Here is a 13,750-nt window from a genome sequence, read left to right on the forward strand (position 1 = left end):
TCGGCAACTGGGCCCTGAAGCAGCATCCTTGAGGCTTGGGAGAGATGGAGAGAAAAGGGGTGGAGCTTGCAGCAGGGTGGGAAGGATCAGCATCAGTCAGGAGGCAGGAGTGAGCCCATCTGCCCAAATCATGGTATGGCCATCCTCATTGGCTACTCTTTGGGCCAGACTCCCTTCTAGGTGTGTCCTTTTTCTGTCCTCACAGCCACCATGAGAGGTTGGTGCTGTTATCCCAATGTTACAGATGAGAACTGAAGCCCAGAGAGGTTACATATACTGCCTGTGGTTACACAGCTGGTAAGCGGCCGTCTGACATTAATCTCAGGCTCTGGATCCACAGCCTGTGTTGGGATAGGGGGCAGTGGGGGGTGAGCTGCCTGGCAGAGGGAGAGGTCTGGACTGGTGGGGAAGTAAGTGGCTCAGCTCTAGGAGAATGGGGGTCTGGACTGGAGATCCAAGACAGCCACCCTGGGGTCTTGTCTGGCTCCTATGGTGAAGGAGTCTGCCAGGGGAGAGTTCCTGGCCTGTGTATCACAGGCAAATCCCTGCGAGGAAAATAGTACTTTGTGTACATTACTTCTATGCGCAGACATAAACATCTATATGTGTATATATACGAGGGGGACCCAAAAAACGGGGATTTATTTATTAAAAATTATGCTTATGTGTTTAAATTTTAGTCACCTTCAAGATACTGTCCAATGGATGCAATACACCTATCAAGACACTTTTCCCACTGCTCAAAACAGTTTTTGAACTCGTCCATTTTGATGTCTTTTAGTGCTTCTGCTGTTTTTTTGTAGTTGTTGTTTCGGCAAAATGGAAACAAAAAAGTCACTTGGGGTGAGATAGACTGAACAAAGAGAGTGGGGCATGGGGCTCATGCGGTTTTAGGTAAAATAACTGCTGAACACTCAGCATGATATGGGCAGGTGCGATGTCATGGTGGAAGAACCAGTCACTTGTTTGCCACGACTTGGGACATTTATTTCTTCCGCAAATCATGACATAACCTTCTCAAAGCTTTCAGATAAAAAAACTCCGGTTGACTATTTTATCCAGAGGAAGAAATTCCAAGCATACTACAAGGGGCCAACCCTCCAAAATATAATTCCAGGTTTTTTTTAGGGTCCCTCCTCATATATATATATATCAGAGAGAGAGTTTTATTTTATCTTGCTGTATAAGACTGCACTTTACAAATTGTATAATATACTGGCATAGTAGTGTGTATCTGTGATTGATATACAATTAAACATATATATATTGGGGGTAAAGGTGTAAAAATATTTTACTGACTGAGTTTCTGATAAGAATAGTTTGGTGTCTGTGGCTGAAGACGATGTTCAAGGTGTGAAGGGTCAGTGGAGTCCCCAGAATCCTCAGGATTGAAGACTTCATGGAACACCAGGAGGACGAGAAGAAAGGTGGGCAGTGCAAGTTCTGTCAGATCCAGGGGCCGATCTAGTGACCCTTTCAGGAGTGAGACTGCCCATGAAAGGTCAAGACCTGCAACTGGACCCATTCTCGCCTGGGAGACACTGAGACCAGCAGGCAGACACTGTAATCCCACTGGTAAAGCAAAGTAGGCACAGCTCCTGATGCGACTGTGAGATGCCCTGGCACAGGCCAGACTCACACAGTGAGGTGGGCAGTGGGATTTGGATGTCAGCACAAGCAGGGTTCTGGCTACGGGCTTACATCTGAGGTGGGAGGCTTAGCCGGTACAAGGCAGGCCTTGGTGTTCAATGTACCAAGAAACTTGGCAGCACTGAGACAGGAGCTACGATAGTGATTCAGGGGTCCTAACAGGTCCAGACAAGATGGGGGGAACAGAGGCAGAGTCACCTAATGGTTTTGAGCATGAGCTTTTGGGTCAGAACCACCTGGGTTTAAAACCCCACTCTGTCGCTTTCCAGCTGCATGAGGTTGTGAGAATTCCTCAGTCTCATGGAGCTTCATGAAACTGAGGAATACTCACTTATGGAGGAATACTCCATAAGACAGATGTGAGGATTAAATGAAATGTGCTACGTGTATGTTTAGCACGGTGCAATATAGGGTAATGGCTATTATTATTTTAGACATATCGTATCTATTCTGGTGAGTCTTGAGAATAAGGCAGCTGCCTGGGCATTGTAACTGGGGCAAAGGTCAGAGATAGGTCTGCCATATGGGTGACTGGTCACTGACCCTCCTTGCCTCTGGTCAGGGCTGGGGAGAAAGGAGGATTGTGGCTATGAGGAATTAGGTAACAGCAACTCCTCAAAACCTGAGTGGTGAGGAGGTCTTTATACTCGAATGACAGTTGTTATGGGGCCTTCTCAAATTTCCTCACACCTCTGCCCCATCCCAGCCAGGATCTCTGCCCCAGCCACTCCCTCTGTCCAATCTACTCTTACCACAGTCTCTACCTGGCTACCTCTTTATCATTGATACATTTTGACTGTCACCTTCCCAAAGAAGCCCTCCCTGACCATTCAGTCTTAAGCTGCCACCATTTATAGGGCACTTCCCCCTACTACAGCAGAATACCCTTTCTTTTTTCAAAAGCACATGGGTCAAGTCACTAAGGCAGGCCCTATGCTGGTCATCAATCGTGTCTCAATAAATTAAAAGGATTGAAATTATGCAGAGTCTATTCTTTGACCACAACAAAATTATTTAGAAATCACTAACCCTCAAAATCTGGAAAATCTCCAAGGTTTTGGAATTAAACAATGCTTTCCTAAACAACCCATGGGTCAAAGAACAAGCCATAATAGAAGTCAGAAAGTATTTTTAACAGAATTATAATGAATATACAAAATATCAAAATCTGTGGGTTGTAGCTAAAGCAATGCTTAGAGGGAAACTTAGCTTCAAATGCCTATATTAAGATAAAAGAAAGGTCTAAAATGAATGGTCTATGCATCCATCTTAAAAAGCTAAAAATATACAAGTAAATATAAAGAAAAGAGGAGTGAAAATAATAAAGATGAAATATAAAATGGATAAGAAACACAGTAAGTCCCCAACATATGAATGAGTTTCATTCTGAGAGCACATTAATAAGTCTAATTTGTTTATAGGTCCAATAAAGTTAGCCTAGGTACCCAACTAACACAATCTGCTATATAGTACTGTTCTGTAATAGGTTTATAATTTGTTTCACATAAATAATACATAAGAAACAAACACACACAAAAAAGCATTTTTAATCTTACAGTATAGTACGTGACAATGTATGCCAAGCATGTGAACTAATTTACATGATTGGACATTGAATGCATGTTTGCATCTGTGAAAGTTTGCAACTTGAAGGTTCATATGTAGGGGATTTACTGTAGATAACATTAATGAAACCAAAAGCTGGTTCTTTGAAAGACTCAATAAAACTGATAAACCTATAGCTCAACAAATCAAGCAACAAATAAAACACAAATTGCCAATATAAAGAATAAAAGAGGAAGCATCACTACAGATTCCATAGTCATCCAAAGTATACTAAGAGTATATTATTAGTGATTTTAGGTCACTAAATTTGTCAACTTATAAAATATGGCAAATTCCTCATTGTAATAAATTTTGATGTTTGACTGCAGGGCACTTTTAGACCTCACCCCTCATTCTTCCCCTGTGTCCCACATCTGGACAAGCCATGTGCACTATTCTTTGTCACTGGCAGGTGGTTCAAACTGTGTAAGCCCCTTTTCCCACCCTGCAAAAGATCCCTCACCCTGACCTCATCCCATGTCTACCATAAAAATCCCAAGTCAATGTCCCTTTTCTACTTTTACATAGCCCAAATGAGGTTCTGTATATAGTAAACTAGGATCCAGCAATCAGTCAATACATTTTCAAGAAAAATGTGGACAAGTTGATACATAGCAAATGTCTCTAGGGGAATCTTGGACTTTCAGCAGTACATTATAAGCCATTAGCTAACATATCACATTCCTATCTTGGCTAAGGGTCAGTTTCATGACTCCATACAGCCTCAGAAATAAGTACAGAGCTATCATAGACTAGCTGCAAGTTAAACTTATCATCATACAAAGGACATCAGCAAAAATCCTACAACTCACAACATACTTAATAGTGAGGGACAATACTTTTCTCCTAATATTAAAAAGTAGGCAACAAAGGGTGGCCCAAAATTTACCTGTATGATTACCACTTGTATACCTAATACTGAATTGTACCCCATATCTTAAAAAAAAGGCAAGTTTGATATTAATAGAGATTCTATCTAAAGCAATAAGGTAAGAAAAAGAAAAGCCATAGAAATTAAAGAGTTGGCCAGGCACGATGGCTCAGCCTGTAATTCCAGTACTTTGGGAGGCTTAGGTGAGAGGATTGCCTGAACTCGGGTGTTCAGGACCACCTTGGACAACTTGATGAGACATCATCTCTACAATAAATTATAAAAACTAGCCGGGCATGGTGGTGTGCATCTGTAGTTCCAGCTACTTGGAAGGCTGAGGCAGAAGGATCACCTGAGTCCAGCAGGTTGAGGCTACAGTGGCCATGACAATGGGTGGCAAAGAGTGAGACTCTGACTCCAAAAAAAAAAAAAAGAAAAGAAAAAAAAAAAAGAAATTAAAGAGTCAAGAGTGAAACAATCCTTATTTGCATATGGCATGATTGTGTATGTAGGATGTCCTAAAAAATCTCTAAAACTATTAGAAATAGAAACTGAGTTTAGCAGGGTTGGTCAATACAACATCTTTTATTTACAATAGTATCCAAAAAGATGAAATAAGTAGGTATATATTTAATGAAACATCTAAACCCTCTACATAGAAAAGTACAAAATGTCATTGAGAGAAATTAAAGGACACCTACATAAATGGAGAGCTATACTGTATCTATGGATTAGAACCTTTAATATTGTTATATCAGTTCTCAAACTGACCAATAAAGTTAACACACTTCAAATCAAAATTCTAGCAGATATTTTTAAGAATAGAAATTCACAAGCTTATTCTAAATGTATTTTTTATTTTAAATTTATATGAAAAATCAAGTAGCTGTGAATAACTGAAATTATTTTGTAAAAAAAAAAAAACCCAAATACCTGCCTACAAGACTTACTGTATAGCTACGGTAATTAAAACTGTGGTATTGGCATATCAATAGCTATAACTATCAATAAAACAGAATAAATAGCCAAAAATAGATCCACACATGCAAAATCATTTGATTTTTCAATGAAGTGTAAAGTAATTAGGGAAAGAATACTCTTTTCAACAGAGGATGCTGCTATCCCTTTGGGAAAAAATGAATCTAGAATCTTATGACATACCATATACAAAAATTAACTCAAAATAAGCCACAGACCTAAATATAAAAGCTAACATTATAAAACTTCTGAAGAAAACAGAAAATCTTTATGACCTGTGGTAGACAAAGAGTTCTTAGGGCACAAAAAGCACACACTATGAAGAAAACTGAAGTATTAGACTTTATTCAAAACTAAAGCCTTCTATTCTTCAAAAGAAAGTGTTAAAAAAACCCAACAAACTCCCTGAATTGTACCCACATCTTTAAAATAAAAAATAAAAAAACTGAAAACGTAAGCCACAAACTGGGAGAAAATAGTCTTAAATTTATATATGTATAATATAAATGATATATAAATACATATTTACTGTATATATAATATATTGCATACATAAAATTAAATATAAATTATATTCACAAATACATAGATATGTGTATTTATCAAATATAAACATATTTGCAAATATTTTGTGAATATCTAAATCTATTTATCTAAAATAATGAATGGCTTGTACTCAGAAGATATAAACTCAATAAGAAGATGAAACACACAATGAAAAAGTGGGCAAAGCTTTGAACAAGCATTTCACTAAGATATACAAAAGGCCAATAAGCACATGAAAAGATGCTCAAAATTATTAGTCATCAGGGAAATGCAAATTATACACACAATGAAATACCATGACACACTCTCTAAAATGGCTTACATTGAAAAGAAACCAAAAACTTGAGAATATCACATATTAGCAAGAATTTGAAACTCTTGGAACTCATACTATTGCTGAAGGTGTATGTATAAAGTGGTGTAGTCACCATGGAGAACAGTTTGGCATTTTCTTTTGACGTTAAACATACACTTACCATATGACCCAGCAATTCCAGGCCTGGTTTACCCAAGATAAATGAAAACATATGTCCACAGGAAGGATTTTTATGCAAATGTTTATAGCAGCTTTATTCATAAGTGCCCCAAACTGGAAACACCCCAAATGTCCACCAGCAGATGAATGTATAAACAAAATGTGGTGCATGCACACACAGGAATACTACTCAGCGATACAAGTAATAAAACTACTGATATATACGGCATGAATGAATCTCAAAAACATTATGTTGAATGAAAGATACTGGGTATAAAAAAGAACAATATGGCATGGTTTCATGATTTTCTAGCTTTGTCTTTTTTTCCTTCCATGCTATAGATCAGATAAATGGTGGTGAGGGCAGGGTGTAGGGATGAGGGATTGACTGAAAAGGAACATTTGATGTGATGGAAAATTGCTATATCTTGACTAGTGATGGACCCACAGGTGCGTACCTTTGTCAAAACTTGTACCTTTTTATCTAAAGCCAGAACATATGGCAGGCTTTTAAATAATGTCAATATTCCACTTTTTAAAAAGGACTGAACAAATTGGTTAATTTTGTGGGAGTGAAATCTTTAGGGTTCCAATCAGCAATGGCTTTGATCCTTCCTTTGAATTTCTTAGAGTAGGACTTATTAGGGAGCATGTCAAACACAGCCAGGGTGACCTGGGCAACTGTCCCCACTTTAGATTGTCAGATGTCAAAATAAGTGGAGTCAGAGGTACTCTGGCAACAGGTATACATCAAGATCTGATTAATCTGTGTGATTCCTCCTTTCAAAATTGAGCTGGAGTCTGCTCCTAAAATTATCTGTAAGAAATTAGTATACAGTTGAAGAGATGGACACAAAGGGAAAATAATAGAAAAAAGGCAAAGCTAGAGGCAAGGTGAAAACACTGAGATGGCTACTTCTATGGTCTGAATGTGTCCCCCAAAATTTGTGTGCTGGAAACTTGACTTCCAGTGCAGCAGTGTTGGGAAGTGGGGCCCTTTGGGAGGAGATGAATACCATTATTAAAAAGACTTGTGAGAGTGGATTTTTTTCTTTTCTGCTCTCCTGTGAGAACACAGTGTTTATCCTCTCTTGCCTTTCTGTTTTTTGCCTTGTGAAGATATAGCACAGAGGCCCACACCAGATGTCAGCTCCTTGATCTTGGACTTCCCAGTCACTACAACTGTGAGAAATACATGTCTGTCCTTATAAATTACCCAGTCCATGGCATTCTTAGCACAAACAGGCTAAGAGTTAACATTAAGTCCCGTACAATAGCATATGTGGGCTGCAAAATTGTCTTTGAGCTTCCTAGCAACTGAAGTAGAAAGGGAACATAGTCACAGTCTAGTCACAGTGGTCATAGATAAAAACAAACCGGTTACTATCACTGGTATATTTATCACATCAGCTTTCTGAGAAGACTAGTTGGGTGGAAAGGAGACTTGTTGATGTAGAGTCATATGGAATTTGTCAGAAAATCTGAATGTTTCTTATTATCATTACTGTTTTTGACTTTGCAAGAATTCTGTCCCAGCACTTGTGTAAACTAGAAATACCAATACTTCTAGACGCTTGGGTCTTTCAGCTCCTGACCAAGCTGAAAATCACAAACTTGCCAGTAGATTTTGAATCACGTCCACAGTCATGTCCTTGAGCCTCAGCGGTATCCTTTTGTTGAAGTGGATCCCAAAGAGGAACAGACTTCCCTGGCTCCAGTGTAACTGATCAGAGACAACCTCTGGGAAGTGCTAAGGATTGTGGGAACCCAGAGCTGGACAGGGGACTTTTCCAGGGCATCATGGGCCAAGATAAGAATGTGATCTTGTCAATCAATTGGAAAGTTAAATGTTTTGTAGCTAGTAAATACTGGACTCTTCCAACTTTAGGCATTATAGGTATCTCAAGATTATGACGAGTCCAGTACTAATTTGAGTAAAAGTGGGGGCAGTTGACCTTGAGCAAAGATTGGCATTTGCCGCTTCAGTTTTCATTCTTGACAAGATTTACAATTTAAAACTCATTAAAATATATGTTCTAGGAAAAATGTCTTCCATTTTATATTTCAACTAAATTAAAGATAAAAAGTAATAACTCAAATGGGCATGGAACTTTTCATATTCTTGAGATACCTCTAATGCCTAGTGTTGGAAGAACTCTATATTTATTAGCTGTACAACTTTTAATTTTTCAATTCATTGACAAGAACATTATGAATAGCCAATTATAAAAGGTGAAAAAAATTTACAATTATTTTCACTATAGTTTATCAACCATTCTCATTATTTTGTACTGTATTCTGCTTTTGTACTCAATGATATATAGAAATGTAATGTTATTATAATGCATTCTTAATTCTTTTTAAATGGCAATATTATATTAATTGCATATATTATGTTAGTTAATTATTTTCTTGTACATTCAGGTTTATCCAATTGTTTCACAGTTATAGGCAAGCTTCAGTAAACCATTTTTTTCTTTTGGAATATTTTCCTCAGATGGTATTTCAGGGTCAAAGTCTTGAAGATTTTTATGAATTTTAATATGTATTGACAAATTGCCAATGTTCAGGATCAGATTGTAATGACACCCAGCAATATATGAATGTACAGTTTTACCAGTCTCATCAACATTGGGTTTTATCACATTTTCTACATTGTGCTAATTTAATACATATAAAGTAGCTACTTCCTCTTGTGCTGACTTTTGGTTGTTGTGCTTATTTTAAGTAGTGGAGAGGGATGTGGAACATTTTTCTATATGTATTTTGCTAATTATATCTCTTCTGTGTAGATCATATGTATCATTTTTCATGGTCAGTGTTAATATTTCCTTCATATAGCTCCATGATTTCTTCATATAATAGAAATATTAATCCTTTAGATTTTTAATAAAAGTACTTTCTCTAACCTACTATTTTCTTTCTATTTTTGTCCTGTCAAACTGCTTTATGTAGTCTGTTCTGTTGATCTTTACTTTGTGCTTTCTTTGATCACTTAATGGCTTAAAGTTAATTAACCCACCGGAAATTTGATAATCACTCACTTTTGTTTTTTGCTGATTTTCTGTGTTTTATAAAAAATGTCTGACTCTTTAACACACATATGAAAGTTATTTTCAGTGTATAATAGGAAGGATTCATCTCAATTATCTTTTCTCAAATAGCTTTATCATTATCCCGAAAACATTTAAGTAATTCTCCTTTTCCTCATTATTTTGTGATGGTTCCTTTATCACATAATTAAGTTCTCACAATAAAAGCAGGTCTCTCAGACTTTCTATTTTCTTTACGTATTTACATGTCCATCTTTTTTGTCAGTAGCTATTGCTTTTCCTCATTGTTTCAAATCATACTTAAATATCTGGTAGAACTAATTTTCTCTGTTTCCCTTTAAAATCATGTTTTGTTTTTGGTTTAAATTAGCTAATAATCACAACAGCTCATATATTAGCATTGACCTTGCGTCAGGCACAGTGCATCTCTTCATGTGCACTCTGCAATCTAATCTTTGCTACAATTCTACCAAAGTAGGGGCTACTGCTGTCCATGTATGCAGATAAGGAACTGATGCTTCTAGCAGTTAATTTGTCAAAGTTAACTAGCCAAGGCCAAAGTCTGATCAGTTTATTCTTGTAGGGAGTCAAAAATAAGAGGTTTGGCAAAGGTCAATTCCTTTACTTTGGGGCTGTTTTCAATCTATAAAGTAATGAGAGAACAACAGGCGTTTTATCCATTATTAAGTCATCCTGTCAGGACCTGTTTTCATATCCAGGGCTTTCAGACCGCCCTTCTTTGCCTATGTCTCTGGCTAAAGCTTTTTTGTTTTCTTTAAAAGCTCTCCTGCATGTAACACAAGGTTTATTTCTAAGTTCGTTCTTTGTTTTGTTGCTATTGTGAGAAGAGCCATTCCTGCTGGGGCTACATCACAGGATTCCTTTGGAAATGGGTACCCCAAGCACGTTAACATGTTTTAACTTCCATAAATCCAGGCCCACGCCAGTGTCAGAGCCCACCCCTGCATGACTCAGGCCTCGCTCAGCCAGGGCGCCCTTTCCATTCACGCTAATGTGGATATTAACACAAATTATGTTGCTTTCCTGTGACCTCATTTTATAGGAAGAGCAGGTTTCCAGGTCAATGTGAATAGGGAACTGGGGAGGGTGGGGGAAATGGGGAGCGGGGAAGGAGAGGGAAGGCCTGTCACAACGGATTCAGAACCAACCACAGGCAAACTGTATTTTGCAGTCACTGGGCTAATTCCTTGCCAGCAGTTAACCATGCATTCTGGGTGCACGAACTTATATTTGACTGGAAAAGAGTCACAGGGTCAGCAACATTCACTGAGCACCTATTCAGGTACCTCCTGGGGCCATGGTGTAAATTCCTTCCCTAAAAGAAGGGAAGGCACTGGGGCTCTTAGTTTTCTCTTTCCAGGGTCTTAGTGAAGCATCTGGAGAATCTACAGCTCTTTAACACTTCCCTGGAGGACAATTCATGGTAAGCATAGTAAGTATCTTTTACAGCAGAAATCCTATCTTCGTCTATCAAAAAGAGTACCTGGAGCAGGATGGCAGGAATCACAGTGACACACCTTTCCTCCAGGTCAGGATTGCACTGGGTGAGCCTGCCTAGTCACTGCAGAAGAACCAAGTATGGCTTTCCATGTGTCTGGACAAGCATCACCCACTGGCAGTGTGGAGACTATTCCACTCTGAGCACTAGCATGAACTAACACTGTTACTGCAGGCAAGTTGGTTCATTTGGGTGAGGATCTGTTTCTGTAGCTCAAAACTGCAAGGGATTTGTTAAAACAACAGGTAACAGGAAAAAAAAAGTCAGCATAAACATAAGTGTCTGACTGACAGGGATTTTGAAGATCAAGGATGCACTGATATACAGGATGTCCCCAACATACAAACCAGTTATGTTTCAAGAACATGTTTGTAAGTCCAATTTGTTTTAAGTCCAACAAAATTAGCCTAGGTACCCAACTAACACAATCAGCTCTATAGTACTGTATGTATTACAGGTTATATTGACACCTGGTGGAAGGATAGAATACATTTAAAAATGTAGGTGTGTATCATTAAAGTTCATAACTTGAAGGTTCGTATGTAGGGGACCTATTTTATTATCTTCATAAGATTTTTGTGAGAGTCACAATAAGATAATGTGGATATTAGCCACATAGAAGTAGTGGAGAACAATATTTATTTTGAAAAAAGATGCAAAAATCCTTAACAAAATATTAACAAATTGCATATCAAATATACAAAGAGGGCCATCATGACCAAATGGGGCTTATCCCAGGAATGCAAGATTTGTTTGACATACAAAAATCAGTTAATATAATCTATCACATTAAACAGACTAAAAATAAAAAAGTATGATCATCTCAATAGATGTATGAAATGCATTAGATAATATTCAACACTGATTCATAAAAACAAAATGAAACAAACAAAAAATACTTATCAGCAAGCTAGGAATAAAGGAAATATTCTCACCCAGATAAAGGGATCAACAGAAACTCCTTGGTTAACATTATACTAACTGGAGAAAGACTGCCTGCATTTCCCTAAGATTAGCAACAAAGTGAGGATGTCCCCTCTCATCAGATCTATTTGATATCATGCTATAGGACCTCATCAGTCTGATAAGATTAGACAAGGAATAAAAGGCATACAAAACAGAAAGAAGGAAATAAAAATTGTCTTTATTTGCAGATGACATGATTGTTTATGTAAGGACATCCTAAGAAATCTACAAAAAACTACCAGAACTAATACATGAGTTTGACTAGGTTCCTGAATACAAAAGTCATCATATACTTATATGTAATCAATGAGTAATTGGAAACTAAAAATTAAATCATTTACAAAAGCATTAAAAAATTAAATACTTAGGATTAATTTTAATAAAATATGTACAATATCCATACAATAAAAAAGTAAAATACTTCTTACAGAAATTAATGAATACCTAAATAAATGGAGAGATATACCATCCTTATAGATGGAAAGATTCAATGTCATTATAATGTCAATTCTCCACAGATTGATCTATATACTCAACACATTTCCACTTTAAATCTCAGAAGGGTTTTGCAGAAGTTGGCAGACTGCTTCTAACAGTTATAGGAAAATGCAAAGGACCTAGGATAGGCCTGTACCCAGAATAGCCCAAACAACTTTGATTAAAAAGTTGATTTTAATTAAAGTTTTGGTGAACAAGAATAGATTCATAGGATGTACAATACCCAATTTTATGAGTTAATATAAAGCTACAGTAACGGCGGTTGCAAATGTAGATATATAGATACATATGCAGTTCTGACCATTAGTGTGTCAAACGTTCAAGAGAAAGAATTGTGTGGGCTATAGCAGAGAAGTCTTCATGAATGAGAAGGGCCAAGGAGCTGGAGAATGCACACCCCAGATTTCATCTGCAGATCTGAAGTCTGTGATTGAATAACAGAGTGTATTAACAGATTGGAGGGGACCCATGCACACTGAGGAGGTCAATCTGCTTTATGAAGTTTACTGATTTAAATGTTCATCTCTTCCAGAAACACCCTCCCTGACACACACAGAATAATGTCTAGCCAAATATCTGGGCACCCTGTGATAACAGAAAATTAACCATCACACAAAGTCTTGGTTCTATCTTGGAACATCCTGATTCTATGGGTATGGAGTACAACCAAGGAACTCTGTTTTTACTAAATTCCCCAGATGATTCTGGCATTCAGGTGTCTTTAACTCTGGTTCTTAACCATGATGCTTAAGCAGTGTGATTTGGCAGTGCTGTAGGAAAGTTTCCTGGACACATGAGGGGGTGGTACTGCCTGCAGCCTGCTGAAATTATTCCAGCTAGCCAGTCCTGACTTGTTTGTCTTGCCTCACTCATTCCTTCCTGCAAAAAACACAATAAAAGTCTTCGCCTGCACTTTCTCCTCATCCCTTCCACCAAGTGGCCAGCCCTGGAGTTTTCCCTAGAAGCATGCCGGACCTCCTGTTTCTAGGGCTCTGAGAGCAAAAACTTCTTCCTTCACCACAGCCACTTCCATGTCTGCACATCTTACTGTATCTGATTGAAATAAATCCCAGGTAAATTTTAAAACAAAATGCCCATAGGAGGGCAGGGAAGGGACCTGGGCATTTCACTGCTTACACTTTGGATTTTTGTCTTCACATGGTCTGTGCATAAGAGAAGACCTCACCAAGAAACACATTCAGTCTGACAGGCAGCTACAAGAGCCATTATCTCCATGGACCACAGACATAGATGCGGGCTTCTGTTGGTGTCTACCGTGCACAAACCCAGCTGGATCCTTTGTTATCTTTGCTGATGTTATAATGCAAGTGCTAAATTTTACAAGGTGCAGAGACAGACTTCCTAAATCAGAGCTAAAAATAACAAGAGGATACTCTTTCGATTTTTACCTGGAGCCAATCTCACTAGGCGACCAATTTAGGGGAAAGAATGCAATCAGAAATCATCTTTTGCCAAAACCTCAAAGAAGGAGTTAAGGGGCAACTTGCCCAATGCAGGTAAAGAACATCTCTTCTAGTTGAGATAGATCATTGAAGGCCCCTAAGATGATAATTTCTCCCCTCCTTCCA

This window comes from Carlito syrichta, unplaced genomic scaffold, assembly GCF_000164805.1.
Source record: "Carlito syrichta isolate Samal-C Ts95f unplaced genomic scaffold, Tarsius_syrichta-2.0.1 Scaffold311768, whole genome shotgun sequence".
Taxonomy (NCBI): Eukaryota; Metazoa; Chordata; class Mammalia; order Primates; family Tarsiidae; genus Carlito; species Carlito syrichta.